General features: G+C 46.5%; 2 non-coding genes across 2 annotated transcripts; both read left to right on the top strand.

Moving 5' to 3' along the window:
• Positions 1–10,599: 10,599 nt before the first annotated feature.
• On the top strand, positions 10,600–10,690 carry TRNAY-GUA (transfer RNA tyrosine (anticodon GUA)). Its single transcript is given in 2 exon segments — positions 10,600–10,636; positions 10,655–10,690. It is a non-coding gene; the product is annotated as a tRNA-Tyr (tRNA).
• Positions 10,691–12,250: 1,560 nt separating this feature from the next.
• On the top strand, positions 12,251–12,322 carry TRNAE-CUC (transfer RNA glutamic acid (anticodon CUC)). The gene has a single exon. It is a non-coding gene; the product is annotated as a tRNA-Glu (tRNA).
• Positions 12,323–21,434: the final 9,112 nt, after the last annotated feature.

The following is a 21,434-nucleotide window of genomic DNA, read 5'->3' as shown; positions in this document are numbered from 1 at the left end:
GAAGCAGAGTGGGAGGTCGAGCACTCTCCTACCAAGTCACAAATCCTGGAGAAACCTCTCCCAAAACATCAGGTCCTCATATTCACGTCTTGAATTCTTCAAGAATCTGAAGACCTGGCTTTTCAATTTGTCTTCTTGCAGGACCATCGAGACTGCCTGCACTCAGGCCCAGCCTCACCACACGCCTACACTCAGCTACTCAGCACCTGAATAACCTCATGGGTGACAAGCAGTGCTCTACAAACCCACCTTACATTTCAATACGTGGTATGGTATGGTATGCCCTATTATTGTATGGCGTGACGTTTCATAGTTTAGTATGGTGTGTCCTGTCATTGTATAGAATGGTATGGCATGGTATGGTGTGGTCTGTTCTAGGGTATGTTATGGTATGGCCTGTCATTGTTTAGTGTTTAGTCATATGATATGATATAGTATGGCCTGTCATTGTATAGCATATGGTATGGCCTTTCATATGGTATGGTCTCTATTGTATTGTATAGTACAGTATAGTATAGTCCGTCATTGTATAGTATTGCATGGTAGGGCATGTCATTGTATTGTATAGTATGGTATAGTATGGTTTGCAATGTATGGTATGGCATGGTATGGTCTGACATTGTATGATATGGTTTGGTACTGCTTGTCATTGTATAGGGTGGTATGTATTGCTTCCATTGTACTCTATGGTAAGACCTGTCTTTGTTAAGTATGGTATGGTAAGGTATGACCAGTCATTGTATAGTATTGCATGGTATGGCAAGTCATTGTAATGTTAGTATGGCTTGCATTGTATGATATGGCATGGTATGGTCTGTCATTTTAAAGTATGGTTTGGTACTGCTTGTCATTGTATAGGGTGGTATGTATGTCTTGCATTGTACTCTATGGTAAGACTTGTCTTTGTTAAGTATGGTATGGTAAGGTATGACCTGCCATTGTATAGTATGCTATGGCATAGAACGCTCCCCTTTGTATAGTATGGCATGGTATGAGCTATCATTATTTAGTATGATATGGCATGCCCTGTCATTGTAGGGTATGGATTGCACAGCATCTTACTGATGGTGTACTGCATGGCGGAAAGGCAATGTCAAAGGCAATCGGCCCCTAAGGCATATGCGGTAAGCATTTCCAATGCTTGTTTTGTTATTATTCTCTTGTTTAACGTAAGGAGATGCTGATTTATTTATTTGTGTTCATAAAGCAATTAGCCAAAGCCAGGCCACGGTGTGAAGTGCAGCTGTCTGTGCTTTCCTAGCTGTGGAATGGTTCAAGAGAGCTGCTAGTACTGTAGCCTCGAGCTTTGCTGTCTTGCAATAATGATCTCTCTAGCACATGGATACTTAAAGTACGGCCAGGGGGCTGTATGCGGCCCCCCTGATCTGTACATGTGACCCCCTGGTCAACATGAGCACTGGGCTGCCTTTTACTAAAAATATATTACATAGACAGGCAATTGATTTCAAGATTAATTTGTGTTAAAGAAAGGGAGTAACTAGGGAGTTGTGTGCTTAACTATAGAAATAAATTAATTTCTAAACACATCTTGCAGCAAAAGTGTAAAATTAGAAACATTAATTCTTCCCCAACAACAATGCCAATAGTGAACTAAAGAGGCAAGTCAAGTGTTATGTGCACTTTTTGGTGGCCTGGGTTTCTATTATACATGTGATCCAGCGGCTCACCAGCAACGGGTACTCCAATACCATATACTCACCTGGGCCCATAAACACACACTCACACAGCCCGGCAATAACCGCTGGAGTCACAGTTCATGATTTTCCATCATTTCAAGATTAGTCACCTCTATTTCTCAACTAATCTTTCACTGATCAAAAAGTTCTTTCCCTGGTCAATGGACCATTAGTTAAACTAGTTGATGGTGAAATGATGTAAAATCATTTTCTTACATTTAATGAAATGACCACAGACTCTGGAAATATTTTAAATCTTTATCTAAGTTGATTTCATGTGCACCACTTACAAAGTACAGTACAGTCTCCGTCACTCATCGGAAGGAGGATTTGATTAATCAATCATCAAACATATACTTTATACCTTGCAGTGATTTATGCTCAGAAAGGAGAGGATAGAGAGAAAAGAACTTTGGCACATGAACAGAAATATAATTACCTAGGATGGTGTGAAAACCAACCCCCTGGCCAAGGAGCTGGGAAGGGTCCCCCGGGAAAGATCAGGTGACAAGGCTTCGGGACAGGAATCAGGACAGGATAGATGACCTCTCTACCACCGACGCTTGCGTAACACCCCTCTCTGACACTCTCTTCCTCCTCAAGATTCTTCCGCGATCTTCTTCTAAGTAAATTAATTAGTTCTGCATTCCATTCTTCATCAGCATCTCTCGTCACTCTGACAGCATCCCAAGCTCTGCAGCATTCAGCAAATCCCCATCTAACTAACTAACTAACTAAGACTACCTCAATTATACTCTTTGAGATTCATGTACCACCCATTAATGTTTTTTTTTTTATTTATTTTTTTATTTGGCAAGCATGTCACACAAAAAAAACATTGTACCAGAAGCATATTTTAGAGTGATATCAGGGAAAGATCAAATATACAAAGTAACACAATATTCTTCAAATAATACAGCTTCAGCCTGACAAAAGGACAAATATGACAAAAAAGCAAACATAGAACATTCTAGATTTAAACTTCAAAATCACAAAAAAAGCTCATCTTGTATCCTTTAAAATTTTATACAAAGTTAGCCCAAATCCTTTCCATTTTATCTAGTGATTTTCGACTTCTATTCTTAGCAAGAGCCTTTTCCATAGTTTATATTTCATGTAATAAAGTTAACCATTCTGTCCTATGAGGTGGATTCGGTGAAATCCAGGCTCTAGCTATCACCAATCTAGCACAGGATATCGCAATATTTAGCCAACTTAAATTGTTGTTGCCTCTCTCATGTAAAGAAAGTAAGACCATTGGTGCAGTGAGTGGAGAGCAAATCAGTTGCTCTCCACTCACTGCACCCATTAATGTTTCAATATCATAAAAATACTAACTCTGATTGGACAGGCAAGGGGGCATGATCATCACACCATGCTTCTTTTTCAATCTAGTCTTTCAGTCCGTTGTTAAAAGATCCCACTCCTTTAAATGTAATTCACAAATCTTTATTCCCCCCCATATTCTCATCATATTAGAAACAAGTGTATATTTTCTCATGTATTTCAATTCATCCAGAGGACTTCGGTGCTGGTTCTCAGGGTATGTATCTTTTGCATCCTTGGATTGTGTTCGAGTCACATCACTTCTTTCGGCTCAGACACATCACACATGTCCAGACATCAGGCGGTAAACAGACTCTAGACTCATACAAAAGGCACAAAATACGCACTAATAAAAGAGTCAAAAAGACAAATGTTATTTCGAAAATAAATGGTTTCACTGTATACCACCTATCTCTACTCCAACCCCATTTCATTTATTAATGCTTTCCCTGCACCAGCATTAGTAAAATATCTTGTTTTAGTTTCAGCAAAGCAGATGCTAATCTGATGGTCATAATGGGTCTGTGTGCCTAAGCCCTGCACTGCTGCATCCTGTTCTGCACCTCATGATCGTGAGAGGCCTGTCTGCCTACACCCTGCACTGCTGCATCCTGTTCTGCACCTGATGATCGTGAGAGGCCTGTCTGCCTACACCCTGCACTGCTGCATCCTGTTCTGCACCTGATGATCGTGAGAGGCCTGTCTGCCTACACCCTGCACTGCTGCATCCTGTTCTGCACCTGTTGATTGTTTGATGCCTTTGTGGCTAAAGTCCTGCTTGTCTGCATCCTCTTTTGCACCTGATGATCGTTAAAGGACTGTGTACCTAAGCCCTGTATTCTTGCATCTTGCTCTGCACCTGAGTCCTGCATTGCTGCATCCTGTTCTGCACCTGAGGACTGATGTTCATTAAATGCATATCTGTTTAAGCTCTGTATTGCTGCATCCAGTTCTGCACCTGATGATCGCAGGAGGCCTGTGTACTTAAGCCCTGCATTTCAACATTCTGTTTTGGGCCTGATGACCTGGTGTGGCCTGTGTGCCCAAACCCTGCATTGCTGCATCCCATTCTGATGATTGTGAGAGGCCTGTGGGCCTACGCTCTGCATTGCGACAACCTGTCCTGCACCTGATGACTCACGATCGTGAGAGCCCTGTGTGATTAGGTCCTGCATTTTCACATCAGGGTCTGCACCTGCTTATCATGAGAGGTCTGTGTGCCTAAGCCTTGCATTGCAGCATCATGTTGCTCAACTGATGATTGTGAGATGCACAATCCCTGCATCGCTGCATCCTGTCCTGCACCTAAGGATTATGAGAGGACTGTGCGCCTAAGCCCTGCATTGCTGAACCTGACGACTGCTGATTGCGAAAGACGGGTGTGACTAAGACCTTCATTCTTGCATACCGTTTTGGGCCTTATGATTGTGTGAGGGCTGTATGTCTAGGCCCTGCATTGCTGCAGTCTGTCCTGCGCCTGATGATCGTGAGAGGCCCGTGTGCCTACGCCCTGCATTGCTGCATCTTCTTTTGCACCTGGTGATTAATGGTTGTGAGAGGCCTGTGTGCCCAAGGCCTGCTTTGCTGCATCTTCTTTTGCACCTGGTGGTTGATTGTCATGAGAGGCCCGTGTGCCCAAACCCTGCATTGCTGCATCTTCTTTTGCACCTGGTGGTTGATGGTCGTGAGAGGCCTGTGTGACAAACCCTGCATTGCTGCATCTTCTTTTGCACCTGGTGATTAATGGTTGTGAGAGGCCTGTGTGCCCAAGGCCTGCTTTGCTGCATCTTCTTTTGCACCTGGTGGTTGATTGTCATGAGAGGCCCGTGTGCCCAAACCCTGCGTTACTGCATCCCATTCTGATGATTGTGAGAGGCCTCTGGGCCTACACCCTGCATTGCAACAACCTGTTCTGCACCTGATGACTCACGATTGTGAGAGCCCTGTGTGATTAGGTCCTGCATTTTCACATCAGGCTCTGCACCTGATGATCATGAGAGGTCTGTGTGCCTAAGCCTTGCATTGTAGCATCTTCTTTTGCACCTGATGATTGATGGTCGTGAGAGGCCCGTGTGCCCAAGCCCTGCATTGCTGCATCTTCTTTTGCACCTGATGATTGATGGTCGTGAGAGGCCCGTGTGCCCAAGCCCTGCATTGCTGCATCTTCTTCTGCACCTGATGATTGATGGTCGTGAGGGGCCCGTGTGCCCAAGGCCTGCATTGCTGCATCTTCTTTTGCACCTGATTATTGATGGTCGTGAGAGGCCTGTGTGCCCAAGCCCTGCATTGCTGCATCTTCTTTTGCACCTGGTAATTGATGGTCGTGAGAGGCCTGTGTGACAAACTCTGCATCGCTGCATCTTCTTCTGCACCTGGTGGTTGATGGTCATGAGAGGCCCATGTGCCCAAGCCCTGCATTGCTGCATCTTCTTCTGCACCTGGTGGTTGATGATCGTGAGAGGCCCGTGTGCCCAAGGCCTGCATTGCTGCATCTTCTTCTGCACCTGGTGGTTGAGGATCGTGAGAGGTCTGTGTGCCCAAGGCCTGCATTGCTGCATCTTCTTCTGCACCTGGTGGTTGATGGTCGTGAGAGGCCTGTGTGCCCAAGGCCTGCATTGCTGCATCTTCTTCTGCACCTGGTGGTTGATGGTCGTGTCAGGCCTGTGTGCCCAAGCCCTGCATTGCTGCATCTTCTTCTGCACCTGGTGGTTGAGGATCGTGAGAGGCCTTTGTGCCCAAGGCCTGCATTGCTGCATCTTCTTTTGCACCTGGTGGTTGATGGTCGTGAGAGGCCTGTGTGCCCAAGCCCTGCATTGCTGCATCTTCTTCTGCACCTGGTGGTTGAGGATCGTGAGAGGCCTTTGTGCCCAAGGCCTGCATTGCTGCATCTTCTTTTGCACCTGGTGGTTGATGGTCGTGAGAGGCCCGTGTGCCCAAGGCCTGCATTGCTGCATCTTCTTTTGCACCTGGTGATTGATGGTCGTGAGAGGACCGTGTGCCCAAGCCCTGCATTGCTGCATCTTCTTTTGCACCTGGTGGTTGATGGTCGTGAGAGGCCCGTGTGCCCAAGGCCTGCATTGCTGCATTTTCTTTTGTACCTGGTGATTGATGGTCGTGAGAGGCTCGTGTGCCCAAGCCCTGCATTGCTGCATCTTCTTTTGCACCTGATGGTTGATGGTCGTGAGAGGCCTGTGTGCCCAAGCCCTGCATTGCTGCATCTTCTTTTGCACCTGGTGGTTGATGATCGTGAGAGGCCTGTGTGCCCAAGCCCTGCATTGCTGCATCTTCTTTTGCACCTGGTGGTTGATGGTCGTGAGAGGCCTGTGTGCCCAAGCCCTGCATTGCTGCATCTTCTTTTGCACCTGGTGATTGATGGTCGTGAGAGGCCCGTGTGCCCAAGCCCTGCATTGCTGCATCTTCTTTTGCACCTGGTGATTGATGGTCGTGAGAGGCCCGTGTGCCCAAGCCCTGCATTGCTGCATCTTCTTTTGCACCTGGTGGTTGATGGTCGTGAGAGGCCTGTGTGCCCAAGGCCTGCATTGCTGCATCTTCTTTTGCACCTGATGATTGATGATCGTGAGAGGCCTGTGTGCCCAAGGCCTGCATTGCTGCATCTTCTTTTGCACCTGGTGGTTGATTGTCATGAGAGGCCTGTGTGCCCAAACCCTGCGTTACTGCATCCCATTCTGATGATTGTGAGAGGCCTCTGGGCCTACGCCCTGCATTGCAACAACCTGTTCTGCACCTGATGACTCACGATTGTGAGAGCCCTGTGTGATTAGGTCCTGCATTTTCACATCAGGCTCTGCACCTGATGATCATGAGAGGTCTGTGTGCCTAAGCCTTGCATTGTAGCATCTTCTTTTGCACCTGGTGGTTGATGGTCGTGAGAGGCCCGTGTGCCCAAGGTCTGCATTGCTGCATCTTCTTTTGCACCTGATGATTGATGGTCGTGAGAGGCCCGTGTGCCCAAGGCCTGCATTGCTGCATCTTCTTTTGCACCTGGTAATTGATGGTCGTGAGAGGCCCGTGTGCCCAAACCCTGCATTGCTGCATCTTCTTCTGCACCTGGTGGTTGAGGATCGTGAGAGGCCTGTGTGCCCAAGGCCTGCATTGCTGTATCTTCTTCTGGACCTGGTGGTTGAGGATCGTGAGAGGCCTTTGTGCCCAAGGCCTGCATTGCTGCATCTTCTTTTGCACCTGGTGGTTGATGGTCGTGAGAGGCCCGTGTGCCCAAGGCCTGCATTGCTGCATCTTCTTTTGCACCTGGTGATTGATGGTCGTGAGAGGACCGTGTGCCCAAGCCCTGCATTGCTGCATCTTCTTTTGCACCTGGTGGTTGATGGTCGTGAGAGGCCCGTGTGCCCAAGGCCTGTATTGCTGCATCTTCTTTTGCACCTGGTGATTGATGGTCGTGAGAGGCTCGTGTGCCCAAGCCCTGCATTGCTGCATCTTCTTTTGCACCTGGTGATTGATGGTCGTGAGAGGCCCGTGTGCCCAAGCCCTGCATTGCTGCATCTTCTTTTGCACCTGGTGGTTGATGGTCGTGAGAGGCCTGTGTGCCAAAGCCCTGCATTGCTGCATCTTCTTTTGCACCTGGTGGTTGATGGTCGTGAGAGGCCTGTGTGCCCAAGGCCTGCATTGCTGCATCTTCTTTTGCACCTGATGATTGATGATCGTGAGAGGCCTGTGTGCCCAAGGCCTGCATTGCTGCATCTTCTTTTGCACCTGGTGATTGATGGTCGTGAGAGGCCCGTGTGCCCAAGCCCTGCATTGCTGCATCTTCTTTTGCACCTGGTGATTGATGGTCGTGAGAGGCCCGTGTGCCCAAGCCCTGCATTGCTGCATCTTCTTTTGCACCTGGTGGTTGATGGTCGTGAGAGGCCTGTGTGCCCAAGGTCTGCATTGCTGCATCTTCTTTTGCACCTGATGATTGATGGTCGTGAGAGGCCCGTGTGCCCAAGCCCTGCATTGCTGCATCTTCTTTTGCACCTGGTAATTGATGGTCGTGAGAGGCCTGTGTGCCCAAACCCTGCATTGCTGCATCTTCTTTTGCACCTGGTGGTTGATGGTCGTGAGAGGCCTGTGTGACAAACCCTGCATTGCTGCATCTTCTTTTGCACCTGGTGGTTGATGGCCGTGAGAGGCCCGAGTGCCCAAGCCCTGCATTGCTGCATCTTCTTTTGCACCTGGTGGTTGATGGTCGTGAGAGGCCTGTGTGCCCAAACCCTGCATTGCTGCATCTTCTTTTGCACCTGGTGGTTGATGGTCATGAGAGGCCTGTGTGCCCAAGCCCTGCATTGCTACATCTTCTTCTGCACCTGGTGGTTGATGGTCGTGAGAGGCCCGTGTGCCCAAGCCCTGCATTGCTGCATCTTCTTTTGCACCTGATGGTTGATGGTCGTGAGAGGCCCGTGTGCCCAAGCCCTGCATTGCTGCATCTTCTTCTGCACCTGATGGTTGATGGTCATGAGTGGCCCGTGTGCCTAAGCCCTGCATTGCTGCATCTTCTTTTGCACCTGGTGGTTGATGGTCGTGAGAGGCCCGTGTGCCCAAGGCCTGCATTGCTGCATCTTCTTCTACTCCTGGTGGTTGATGGTCGTGAGAGGCCCGTGTGCCCAAGCCCTGCATTGCTGCATCTTCTTCTGCACCTGGTGGTTGATGGTCGTGAGAGGCCTGTGTGCCCAAGGCCTGCATTGCTGCATCTTCTATTGCACCTGGTGGTTGATGGTCGTGAGAGGCCTGTGTGCCCAAGGCCTGCATTGCTGCATCTTCTTTTGCACCTGGTGGTTGATGGTCGTGAGAGGCCTGTGTGACAAACCCTGCATTGCTGCATCTTCTTCTGCACCTGGTGGTTGATGGTCGTGAGAGGCCTGTGTGCCCAAGGCCTGCATTGCTGCATCTTCTTCTGCACCTGGTGGTTGATGGTCGTGAGAGGCCTATGTGCCGAAGCCCTGCGTTGCTGCATCTTCTTCTGCACCTGGTGGTTGATGGTCGTGAGAGGCCTGTGTGCCCAAGGCCTGCATTGCTGCATCTTCTTCTGCACCTGGTGGTTGATGGTCGTGAGAGGCCTATGTGCCGAAGCCCTGCGTTGCTGCATCTTCTTCTGCACCTGGTGGTTGATGGTCGTGAGAGGCCTGTGTGCCCAAGGCCTGCATTGCTGCATCTTCTTTTGCACCTGGTGGTTGATGGTCGTGAGAGGCATGTGTGACAAACCTTGCATTGCTGCATCTTCTTTTGCACCTGGTGGTTGATGGTTGTGAGAGGCCTGTGTGACAAACCCTGCATTGCTGCAACCCATGTTGGGCCTCATGATCTCTCTGGAACCAGGATCAAGTTGGGGGATTTAAATCTCCTGGGAAACGATTGGATCATGAAGGTACCGGACCTGGTTCTACATCTCATTAATATCAAGCCCAAGGTCTGCTCCAATCGGATCCGTCCTTTTCCACCAAGATCTGTTGGCGCGTGGATCTCCTATAAGATTCCAAACTAAAGCTAAGCAAATTGAGCGCCTGAGGGTCAACCTCAGGCGCGGGACAGTCCCTGGAGCTCGGACTTCAGTGCTCTCCAATTGGAGCTGTAACTTTTAAAATCAAATCGGGCCCACATAGCGCTTCTGAAACATTCTCATTGGGATGACAGACAATTGATCTTTTCAATGCGCTATGTAAGGTTTAAAGTTAAAATACAGACAATTCGATTAGTAAAATAGCAGCATAGTATATAAATGATAAGTAAGGAACTCAGTACAGTTCTGTATCAATTCCGGCGCAGACTGAGGGGTAGGGTTTCTCTATTGTAAGAGAAATACACACTCCTACAGTGCTGTGGACAGTGGCGCTCACACATTGGATGGGAACACAAGATACATAAGCTTAAACAAATAGGAAACAGTGTAAAGGAAACATTTCTGCATAGGAGACATTCTGTGATTTCCCCACCTCCATATATGATTTGATTGTTCTCGTGCAATTTTATCAGAACTAGATCGAGCAAGATTTGTCCTTGGCTTACTCCATTTTGGAGACTTTCTCTAACATTTTGTGCTTACTAGTGCAAAACTATTAAACTTTATTTTAGAATTGAGATTAAAATCATATGACATAGGATGACGTTTAAACAAGATGGAAGGCGATGTACACAAGGTTGAATATTAGCTATAGCTCTTATATAGTGGCAGATATTTTTTTTTAATAGAAAATTAGCGCTCAGAACAGTAACATACCCAAAAGTGAACATGAAACACTATTAATGAAAAACATAACTAAAGCAAAACCCAAATACAACTCTGAGCCAGCTACAAAAAAAACTATTTTGTTTCAGCGCTGTATACATATAAGAAGATAACATTACCCGATTATTGACTTTTGGATTACAAAATAATAAAGGAAAATATATAATGAAATTCAGTCACTACTTAGCCATTTTGCCTACAAGTTAAAATATCGGGTGAGTTCCCAACTTTAAAGAGTGCTTGATCAGGTGTTAAGAAACAGAAAAGCTGCCCAGATGGCTGAGCTCAGTGCCCACAGACTCATATGATATAGCGCCTTGTCACCCCCTCCCAGCCGAGCCTTCGATAGCTCAGTTGGTAGAGCGGAGGACTGTAGTGTAGTGGAGTGACTGTCATCCTTAGGTCGCTGGTTCAAATCCGGCTCGAAGGATTTTTGCAAACTCTTCACTTTTTTCCCTCTGCTTCACAGTGGAAAGCGCCTCTTTCTCGGACCCTCACACGCCGGGGCTTTTCCTGCCTCCCCTCTTCACCTTTGCAGCCCAGCTCTCTCCTCCGGCGGGGGCGAGGGGGGTGGTGTCTCTCCCGCCCCCCCCCCCCCCCCTCCCTGTGTGCAGCCCCCGCTGCAATGCCCCCTCATCAGACAGAGCCAGGGGCCCCTGGGCTGAAGGGCCAGTCCGGGGCCCCGTCTGAAGCAGCCCTGGGAGCTGGTTGTGGTGACTCTGGCATCAGGGGATGCTGCTGAGAGCGTCTGCTAGGAGGCGAGAGGGTTGCTGTGAGGTAGGAGTGTGTTTGTGTGTGTATGGGGGGAGAGAGTGTGTGTGTTTGTTGAGCCCGTGGCCCCCTGTGTTGGTGTCAAGGAGTTGATAAATGGCACAAACCGGTAGCATATCGGGGAGAGGCGGCTTGAAGGCCACATAAGGAGCGGGCCAGCAGTTCGAGATTCATCGGTTCCTCGTTAGTATAGTGGTCAGTATCCCCGCCTGTCACGCGGGAGACCGGGGTTCAATTCCCCGACGGGGAGGCTAATTATTATTATTTTTTTTTAATAAAGCAAACATTTTGACGGTGGGAAACCTTTTTAAATGCAATTGCTCATATTAGAGCGTGCTGATACTTTTTATTTATGGCCACCCCTCGTACATGTTCAAAACTTTACTAATCGAATCATAAACCTTTTCAAATCTGTCACGGGAAATGTGTAAGTGCAACACCTTTTGGAACTTATTTGTGCCTTTTCATTGTAAGATGCTGTGTGGAAAACGGTAACGTGTAATAGGGGTTTATTACGGAGATAAACATCAAAGTACTACATTATAGATAAAGGGAATTTAAACTACTATTTTTAAACGCTAAATAAATTAAATGTTGGTGCAGCCTCTGAACGTTTACTTGTTTATACGAAGGTGAAACTTTTCATCTATTTAAGGGAAATGGTTTCGAACTCACAGGCCCATTGTGAAATCAAAATAACCACTGGCCTGGACGTGCACTCCCCACCATCCTTCCTCATCAGAACTTTTATGTTTCCTGGGTCCAGGCATGACTTCCAAACACAGGTGAGGTGCTTACAGTGCATGCTGGGACTTGTAGTCCGTTTATAACACTTTACAATTAGGGCCACGGGTCTCATCATCTAAAGGAGAGACTGTCCAGGGGGGGCTGCTCGTCCCGAGAAGAAGCTCTGGTCGCCCTTTTAATTGTACTTTCTATTTTTGTTGATGGTGATTGATTCTTGATGTTTTCATTCTCCAGTATGTGGTGAGAGTGTCAGACGTCCTCGGCACCGGTGAACTCAACAGATTTCATCCTTTTTAAGGTACAGTCACTGGTTTACTCGTAGTTTGTATCAACGCTGTGCACTTTCGTCTGTTGCTATTTCCATCCTTTCATAAAGACTAATGTTTACTTCCTACTACAATCTATCACCAAAGACGGGAAGTGGAACATACTCAGCCACCCTATGTATATATGAAGACGGTGTCAGGCGCGCTCCCTGGTGGTCTAGTGGTTAGGATTCGGCGCTCTCACCGCCGCGGCCCGGGTTCGATTCCCGGTCAGGGAAGATGAGCATTTTTTGGGGTTTGTTTTCACTTTTATACTTTATTTTTGTACGGGGAACGTTTCTTTTCCATGTCTGTTGCTGTATTGAAACACACTTTTTGCATTTCAAAAATATAACAGTTCCATTGCTTTTATTTCATCTTCAATTGCGTTGTTGTCACTGGTAATAATAACCTTTCATGGACACAAAGAGACCACTTACAGAGGAGTGAGTGAATGCTGGCTCACCAAGTTTAAGATGACTTTTTTTGTTGACGGAAGTAATCATATTCGTGGTAACATCTGAGTGATAATTTTTCTCAGGGATTTTTTTCTTCCAAGTAACAGCTCTTGTAACCAGTCCATGTTGCTGTAATTCGTTCTGGGGTCTTGGTTTATCCACAGACCTCAAGGAGATTTCTCCAAGGAACAAGTGTCCCTGCTATACCAAAATAATACTATATAAGCGAGAGCAGGGTGTGTGTTGGGTAGCCACCGTTCTTAGGAAGAAAATACCAGCAATTTGTTTACGTTTTGCTACTCTGGAATACTTAAAAGCTGACAGGTGAAAATAATTTCTATAAAATTGACAGGATTATTTTTAAGGCTTTCTTCTGAAACGAGTTTGACACCTTGCATAGTTATGGTATGATTGTTTTAGGCTTATTTTTCAGGAGAGCAAAGTCATGGATTTCAGTGCTTTTCTCAATATTTTTATTGTAAAAATACAGACCAAGCCAGTAAAAAGCAGCCAAGTGGCAACCCTAATAAGGAGGTAGTCCTGCCCCTAGGAAACCTCGCACGACAGTCCCTTCCTCTTGGACTCAACATGTCCCCTTAGCCCCTCACTAGTTATTATTCTTCAGCAATCGATACCGTTAATTGTTTAAGAATAAACTAGAAATCAAATATCAAGCCATGCTTTAAAAGAAAAATATGTATTTGAACAGGTTGAATTATCATCTTGTAATGAATCGAACACCTCAACAACTTTGATAATTCTGCATCCGCTCTTTTAAAACATGCACCTGAATAAATTAGCATATATAATTCAAAGGGGGTATTTAAAATGAAAATAAACAAAAATGATATCAAAGTGATATTTTTGACATAGTTTTCAAATATAACATTAGCAAGTGTTGTGCATGCAGAGGCAAAAACAACAAAGGCAGTTTACCATTCCATGCACAGTTTTGCAGCTTTGGGTTAAGAAAATACCACCCAAGCCAACCTGGAACAAGTAAATTGATGGTGGCACTTGTGTTGGAAATGTGAGTGCAGGCACAGCCCTCTTGTAGGGGGCTGCACAATGAGGTGTCACCAGCACGCTACAGAGACCTGTGGCAGAAGGACCCTGCCCCCAGTAGCCAGCACTGCCCTGCACACAGGGACCCCAGATAGCTTGCTTCTTCTCCGGGAGGCCTCATCCAGCAGACGCGCTCTCACTGGAGACCGCAATCGCCCCTCTCAAGATACCTGACCCAGGCTCTAGGACCCCTGAGACAGTAGGTCATACATCAGATGACCTTGTGTAACAAGGCCCCACACTCCAGGGGTATTCAGAGAGCAGGGTCCTGCCCCGGGAGGCAGTTGCCCCAGCCATAGGAGACATCTGACAAGAGGCTTCTACAAACAGGGCATTTCTGGGCCCTAGTCATCTTTATATGGTGGGTACCTCTTTTGATACCCTGCAGTTAGTCGTTTTTCTGCACCCCTACCCTGATATACCCCCCTCAGCACCCTCAACTGTTCTTGCTGTCTGGGTCTCCATTGGCGCCCGATAGGTGCCACCTAGCATGAATAGTCCTGTTCACCCAGGTTTCCTCCTCTCCTTCTGGTGAACTTCACGCCACCTTCTTGTGGCCCATACTGACCCGTGGTGTGGTTGTTGTACCTATGACCTGAGAAACACCCTGTGTGTTACTGCACATCATGGCCTGACTCTACACACTCTCCATTCTCCTTTCCTATGCCTCCACCTTCCTCCCGCTCCCCTTTGCTGCCTACCCCCCCCCCCCCTCACCTAAATTAAAAAAGAAAAATATGCAGAGGTAGAGGCATCAAATTGCTATTAACCCGCCCACCTTAAAAGTGCTTTTGTGTAACTTCTGTGTCTTTTTTATTATTATTATTATTTACCAATCCATACAGGATTGGTAAATAAAACAACAAACACTGGCTGTGTCAGTTGTTTTATTTTAATTGGATGGGATGGGGTTACGATCTACGTGTATAATATGGTATGGTATGGTATGGCCTGTCATTTTATATCTAGTACGGAATGGGCAGTCATTATACAGTATGGAATTAAATGGGATAGTATGGCCTGTCTTTTTAGAATATGGTATGGTATGCGCTCTCATTGTGAAGTATGTTATAGTATTTATGGCCTGTTACTGTATGGTATGGCCTGTCCATGTAGAATATGGTATTATATGTGCTCTCATTGTGTAGTATGTTATGGTATTTTATGGCCTGTTATTGTATGGTATGGCCTGTCATTATGTAGCCTGGTATGGTATGGTATATTATGGCCCATTATTGTATAGTATAGTACGGCATGGTATAACATGGTATAATATGGCCTGTCACTGTATGGTACGGTATGGTATGTTATAATGTGGCCTTTCATTGAAATGAAATGAAATGCAGTATTTAATGAGGCACACAGCTACTCAAGCTAGAGTGTCCTGGCACGTAGAGAGCGGAGAGAAAATGAGTGGAAGAAGCAAATTACTGATTAAACAGCCATGTTTTTAGATTTTTTCTAAAAGAAAGTAGGTTTGTGTCAAGCTTCGGAAACTCCCGCTGGCTATTCCATAGTTTTTCACCCAGAAAGCCAAAAGATCTACCACCAGAGCGAGCAAGGCATGTTTTGGGCACAATGGCCAGATTGGCAGTAGAAGAACGCAAGGGTCTGGATGTAGAGTAATGATTAACTCGTTTAATTAGTACCCGGCTCCCGCCTTGTGGAAGGCTTTAAAAAATATGGTCATAGCTTTAAAGTCTATCCGCTCTTTAATGCGGAGCCAGCGTAAATGTTAGACCCCAGAGTCTGTAGTTGGCAACGGTGTGCACCTTTGTCAAATAGGGACCCTTTGTCTACGTCAGGGCAAGAGAATTACACACCGAAGATAACCCTTGCTCACCCCCTTGGTAGCTTGGCACGAGCAGACAGGCTTATCTCAGAGGCTGTGTGTTAAGCATTTTTGAACGCATACAGTAATTTAGCTGAACCACTACAAACATACACCACACAGGATGTATCAGAAATAGGTAATCTTTATATAATTATCACAAGACCTTACAACAAAAATCCACAGTACGAATATGCTTTACGGTTACTCAAAAATAGGCTTTAGTTTCAAGTGTCTCTGGCAGCGGATAACCCCAACGGGACTTATTGCCTCAAGCGAACAACAGAGTTCACGGGGTACAACCCACTTGCAAGGAGCGCAGCCTCTGGCCCGGAGTCACAACTAAACTCCCACGGGACAGTACCTCTAGAAAACAAACAAAGGCTCTGTTGGACCCGGCCTTGTGGCGTGCTCTCTCCCTCACGAGCAGCGGCACTCCGACCGCACCCAGTACAGCAGAAATACCCGAGCGTCCTGTCCTCTGCCCACCCCGCTTCCCGCAGGACCCTTCTAAGAGGACGACCGCCCCTGGACCCCAACAGCCCTCTTCCGGATACCCGGCACCCACCACCCGCATCAACCCAGAAGGGCCAGTCGCCATTCCCGGTCCCTCCGATCCCTGACTCCATGGCCGCTGCGTGACCCCAGCCCCGGCCCCAGCGCAACCCAGACACCGGGGCAACACAACCTGACCAGGGGGCAGAAGGATTCCTTTGGCTAACAGAGGGTGGAGCAGTTTCAATCGCACCTCCGGCCTCGCCCTAACGACTGGTTTCAATCACCCCTCCACCCTCCCTGTGAGTTGGCTCCAACCCCCCACTGGATGTCTGGACGGCCCCCAAACCCCAGCCCCGGGCACCAGACCACTGGCCGTGAGGGCTCGGACTTCAGAGGACACCCGGCCTATAACAAGGGCTATTCTGGAGTAGGCCAACAGTTGAATCCTGGACGAAGAGGGCCCTGCTGACGTGATCGCGGCTCGACGAACATTGAAGAAGAACGCTACCTGAACTTTGGAATCTTGGCGAGCCCTGCTGACCTCGTCGCAGCTCAAGCTTGGCAGAGACGAACATCTGCCTGAACCATCCGAGCCCTGCTGACGTGGTCGTGGCTCCCTTGAACCCTGAGAAAATCTGAGCCCTGCTGACGCTGTCGCAACTCCCCCTCGCTAAACAAGAACTATCGTGAAACCATTGGAGCCCTGCTGACGCTGACGCGGCTCATCCTCGCTGAACCAGAACTATCGTGTCCCACCTGAGCCCTGCTGACGCTGTCGCGGCTCATCCTAAGCAGAACAAGAACTATCGTGAACCACCTGAGCCCTGCTGACGCTGTCGCTGCTCCCCCGACCTCCGTGGCTCGAGAAGAAGCGAGTGGAGCGGTCCAAAGACCTCCGACCTTACCGTATCCCCCGGCTCGAGGATTGAGAGCCGTGCGCCGGATATGCTTTTGTATTGACCCTGAACATTGAGACTGTCTCGTTACCCATACCCTTACCGAGACTTTGATGAACCCTTGTTTGGATTGTAAATACGTGACCCTGTGGATCATAAAGATCCAAATACTTCTGCTAGATAAAAGAACCTGTTCTTCAGAACTCTACTGTGGGGTGTCCCTTTGTCGAGTGATGAGGTCTCAGCGCGTGCGATCCTAGATTCGAGACTCTTCCCTTGAAGGGTTTCCCGCCAGTGCTCGGCAGTGTTCCTAGGAGAGGTGGGTCACGGGGTGGTCGGAAGCGTATTTTGTGCCCCCGGAGATCGCCCCTTTTAACAGGCTCTTCTCCGTGTCAGGCAGCTGCGATGTTTTTGTGGCACTTAGTAGCGTTGGTTCTTTGCTTAAGGGGAAAGCGATACGGCGGGTCCCAGAATGTGGATGCCGACAGGAGGCGGCTTCGGTCATTATCGCAGAGGAGGTGACATTACGGCAGTGCCGGCAACACAGGTCGTTGCTGATGTCTTTGAGTCAGTGAGTGCTTGGTCACTCTTGTCTATGATCGGCTCCGTTCCGATGATAATCTCGGAGCCAGTTGAAGAGTTTCTCTGTAGCTACTGAAACAGCAGTTCCAGCTTTTCTCAAACAGAAGAGGTAAAGTCGTTGGTATTCCTGCATCTTCAAACAGGAGGCTAGCTCGCTCTAGCCCTTGGACTATGTTTGGCAAGAAGATGAAAGTTTCTTCCTTGGTCCTTTCTACCTCTCATTGGCACGAGAGACACCACCACAGGCCCACAAGTAGCGTTTGAATCACTAGACCCGGGCACCTCTTGTGCACGATACGAGGGTCTGATGGTAAATCAAATATACCAATCATGGAATCACGAATCAACATTACTTTTACTCAGGAGCACTTGCACTGCGCCCTGGACAGCAGTGGGGCAGTGCTCAGAGCGTCTAATCCAGCAAACATTAAAAAAACAGAGGAGACAATCCGTCAAAAAAAGAGGAGGAGAGACCCACGCTGATGGTGCCAGGTCTAACAGTAAAGATTTGAGAATCTGGATCATACTAGTGATAGAGTGTGGGCTTAACCAGCTCGTTTTACCATACTCACCTGGACCCATAAACAACAACTTTCATACTTTGAACAGGTGAGCCTTTACACTCCGCCAAGTTATAAGTTTTACCTATTAGGTTCTATACTTTGACTTACCAAATCCTTGTCGCTGGTACCTAGTGTACTAAGGGATCAAGGGAATTAGCAATAAAATAGGTAGTAGATAACATTTCTTTTATAAAATAACCACAGACTCTGGAAAAGTTTAAACACTTTATGTAAATTCTTAAATGTCTGAGTCCATACTAGTTTGATAAGAGATTGATCAATTAGAAAAACAATGATTAAAGCAAAGTATGCAACGTTTTGATAAGAGCTGTTATTAAGCATTTGAACATAGGGAGGGTAAAGAAAGAGAAAACATACAATGAAAAACTCACATGAATTTATATTTCCCTAGAATGGTATGAAGACCAACCCTGGCCATGGGCTGTGAATAAAGAACAGGACTCCCGAAGGTTCAGGTGTCAGTAGACAGCACAGATGCAGATCAGGACAGGTGAAAGCCAAATTAGGATGGATGCAGCCTGAACCAGGTACCCTCAGGTAAGTGCAACGCCAGCGTCACACCCCTCTCTGCGACTAACAGTGGACCCCGATTGGGTTGTCGAAAATCTTCTCCCTTAGAACCCCGATTGGGTTATCGATTTCCCTTTAACCCCGATTGGGTTATCGAATCTTCTAACAGAGTGCTCCGCCAGCACCTCGGCTCTCGATCCCCTATTGAGTGCTTTGGGTCAGTGACAGGTCAGCTATTCGGACAAGTCTGACAATCTAACTAGCTAAGCCTACCTTAGTTATACTATTTTTCAGGGCAGTGTACCACCCCCCCAGTGTTGCAAATGTGTGTATTCCCGCAATTTGATTGGACAAAAGATAAGGTGAGGACATCACACCATGCCAGTTATGAGATCATTTGCTTCATTATTCAGATTTATGTTCCCACCCAATATTTTATTTTCCCATGCACTTTTATTCCACCCGGCAGTGACTGTATCAATATCAATAACATTGTATTACATTTTGTACAGTCCAGCTTCCTCTTGTAGGGTTGAGAGTTCAATACTTGGCCAAGTTTCAATGACAGTGATTCAAGGATTTGAGTTTCTCTGCACAGGTGCAGTTCCACCAAAGATGGAGTTCAGAAGTACATGACAGGCCCAAAGTACGATACATGCAAAATAGAAAAGAAACAGTTTTAGAAAAAGGAATAAATGAATGCATTGTATACCACTTATCTCTACTCTATTCCCATTACTATATTTTAAATATTGCATTAGAGTTTAAGCAGAACGAACAATGTTTAGTAAAAGCAGCAGCAGGTGCTTTAATAAGTGAAACATGAAGCAGCCATCTTAGTTCTAGTGTGCAGAAGCAAGAATTTCCCACCATGTAGAGAAATACGTACTGTCACCTGAGTGTGACAGAAGCATGCGTAGTACAGATCCACGCGTTGCGGCGGCCATATTAGGTTATTCGAGTTACTTGTTAGTAAAAGCACATAGGCGAGCTTCCCCTAGATACTAGAAATGTTGTGTGGTGCAATATTAGTAAGACGAAACATGTTAATTAGTATGTTTCAAATTATTTCGAGAGGGCTGAATACGAGCAAGTCTCTTTACGTGTGCAACCTTGCTACATCCCTAGCTCTAGGTCTTGATCTCATGATCGCTCTAGCCGCTGCGTTTTGAACCACTTGCAGACAGTGGGTCAAGGATTTAGAAAGACCAAGGTACAGGCAGGTGACGTAGTCAAGCTTTTATGTAACAAGAGCCTGCACAACAATCCTTCTACTCTCCAGTGGTAGTAGCAGCAACACTTGTTTAGCATTCAGGGTATACCGAAGCATGCACCAGAAAGATATTGGATCTGAGAACGCATTGACAATGTATTGTCCATGATTATTCCCAGGTTTTTTAGTTTCTCTTTATCAGTGGGCGGGGAGGCAGATTCTTGGGCCACCAGGAACTCCAATCAGGGGTTCCTACTTTTCCAAAGGAGACCAATTCCGCTTTATCCGGGTTACACTTGAGCTGATTAATCCTCAGCCAGTTGAAAACCTTCGAGAGGCAGGAATTGATCTTTGCCCCGTCAAAATAGGAGCCTTTATCACACGAGAAAATGAGCTGAGTGTCGTCAGCATAAGAAACAATCTTGGCGCCCGCTTCCTTTACCAAGGATGCCAAGGGAGAAAGATAAATATTAAAAAGGGTAGGGCTGGGAATGGATCCCTGGGGGACACCAACATTTATGGCAGGGACCGGGGAGGAGAAAGGTGGAAGCAAGATGTCCTGGGATCTGTTTTCCAAACATCCACGTGAGGGCAGTCCCACCCTGGCCAATATTTTTAAGTCTGTTTAAGATGACCGTATCGAAGGCAGCTGACAAATCAAGTAATATCAGAACGACCTTGCCTCCCTCGTCTAATTTGCCCCTGATGAATTCTGCATAGTATAATATAGTATAGTATAGTGTGGTGCAGAATGGTATAGTATGGTATGGGTGGTCTGTCTTTGTATGGTATGATATGGTATATTACGTTCTGTCATTGAATGGTATAGTACGGCTTATCATTGTGTAGTATGGTATTGTATGTTATGGTATGGCCTGCCATTGTAGGATATGGTATGGAATGGTTTAGTGTTATTGCATTGTATGGTAATCTTTGTTACAATGTACACATTACACTATGGGCAGAAGCGATATAAGAGCATCCAAACAGGGATAAAAAGTGCTTTATAATGTAATGTTGTTTTCACGCTAGAAGTTTCTAATCAACCAACCCGTAATCCTTCATTGTTATTTTGCTACTCCACATTTCACGGCCACAGACAAGTGGCCTGTAAGCAAAATGTACGTATTTCAAATCATAAAGACACAACAAAACTTCAAATCGTTGTTCCAATGTACACATCAAGTTGTTCAATAACAGTGAACAAAGAAGCAAACAATTGCATTACAATAAATCATTAATATTATGCTAGAATGTTGTACCCAACCCATAATTGTGCAAACATGAATTCATTTAAAGTACAATATGTATTTGCCATAAAGCATCTTAATCATACCCTTGACATCCGATAAATCATGAAATACAAACCAAAAAGCACTTTGGTATAAATAAATGAGTGAATACTTCATAGCGAGAGCACAAAGCCATGAATGTATTTTGAAATCATAGTTAAAAAAGACGCTAACAACCTGTTGCCTCCTGGTGTCACGCACATGTAGCAAGACCTTTTTGGAAGGACTCACTGTAATTTACCATTCAAGTTGTCATGCTGCTTTACATTTTCTTCCCTTATGATCTGATCTGGTCTGGTACGGCCTGCTATTATATAGTATAGTATGGTATGGTGTGGTCTGTTGTTGTATAGCATTATGTGTATGATATCTCCTGTGATGGGATGGGGTAGGATGTGATAGGAGCCTGTCATTGTATAGTA

Source organism: Lissotriton vulgaris, unplaced genomic scaffold, assembly GCF_964263255.1.
Source record: "Lissotriton vulgaris unplaced genomic scaffold, aLisVul1.2 SCAFFOLD_1199, whole genome shotgun sequence".
Classification (NCBI taxonomy): domain Eukaryota; kingdom Metazoa; phylum Chordata; class Amphibia; order Caudata; family Salamandridae; genus Lissotriton; species Lissotriton vulgaris.
Note: the sequence above shows the minus strand (reverse complement) of the source record. Positions and strands in the feature narration are given on the sequence as shown.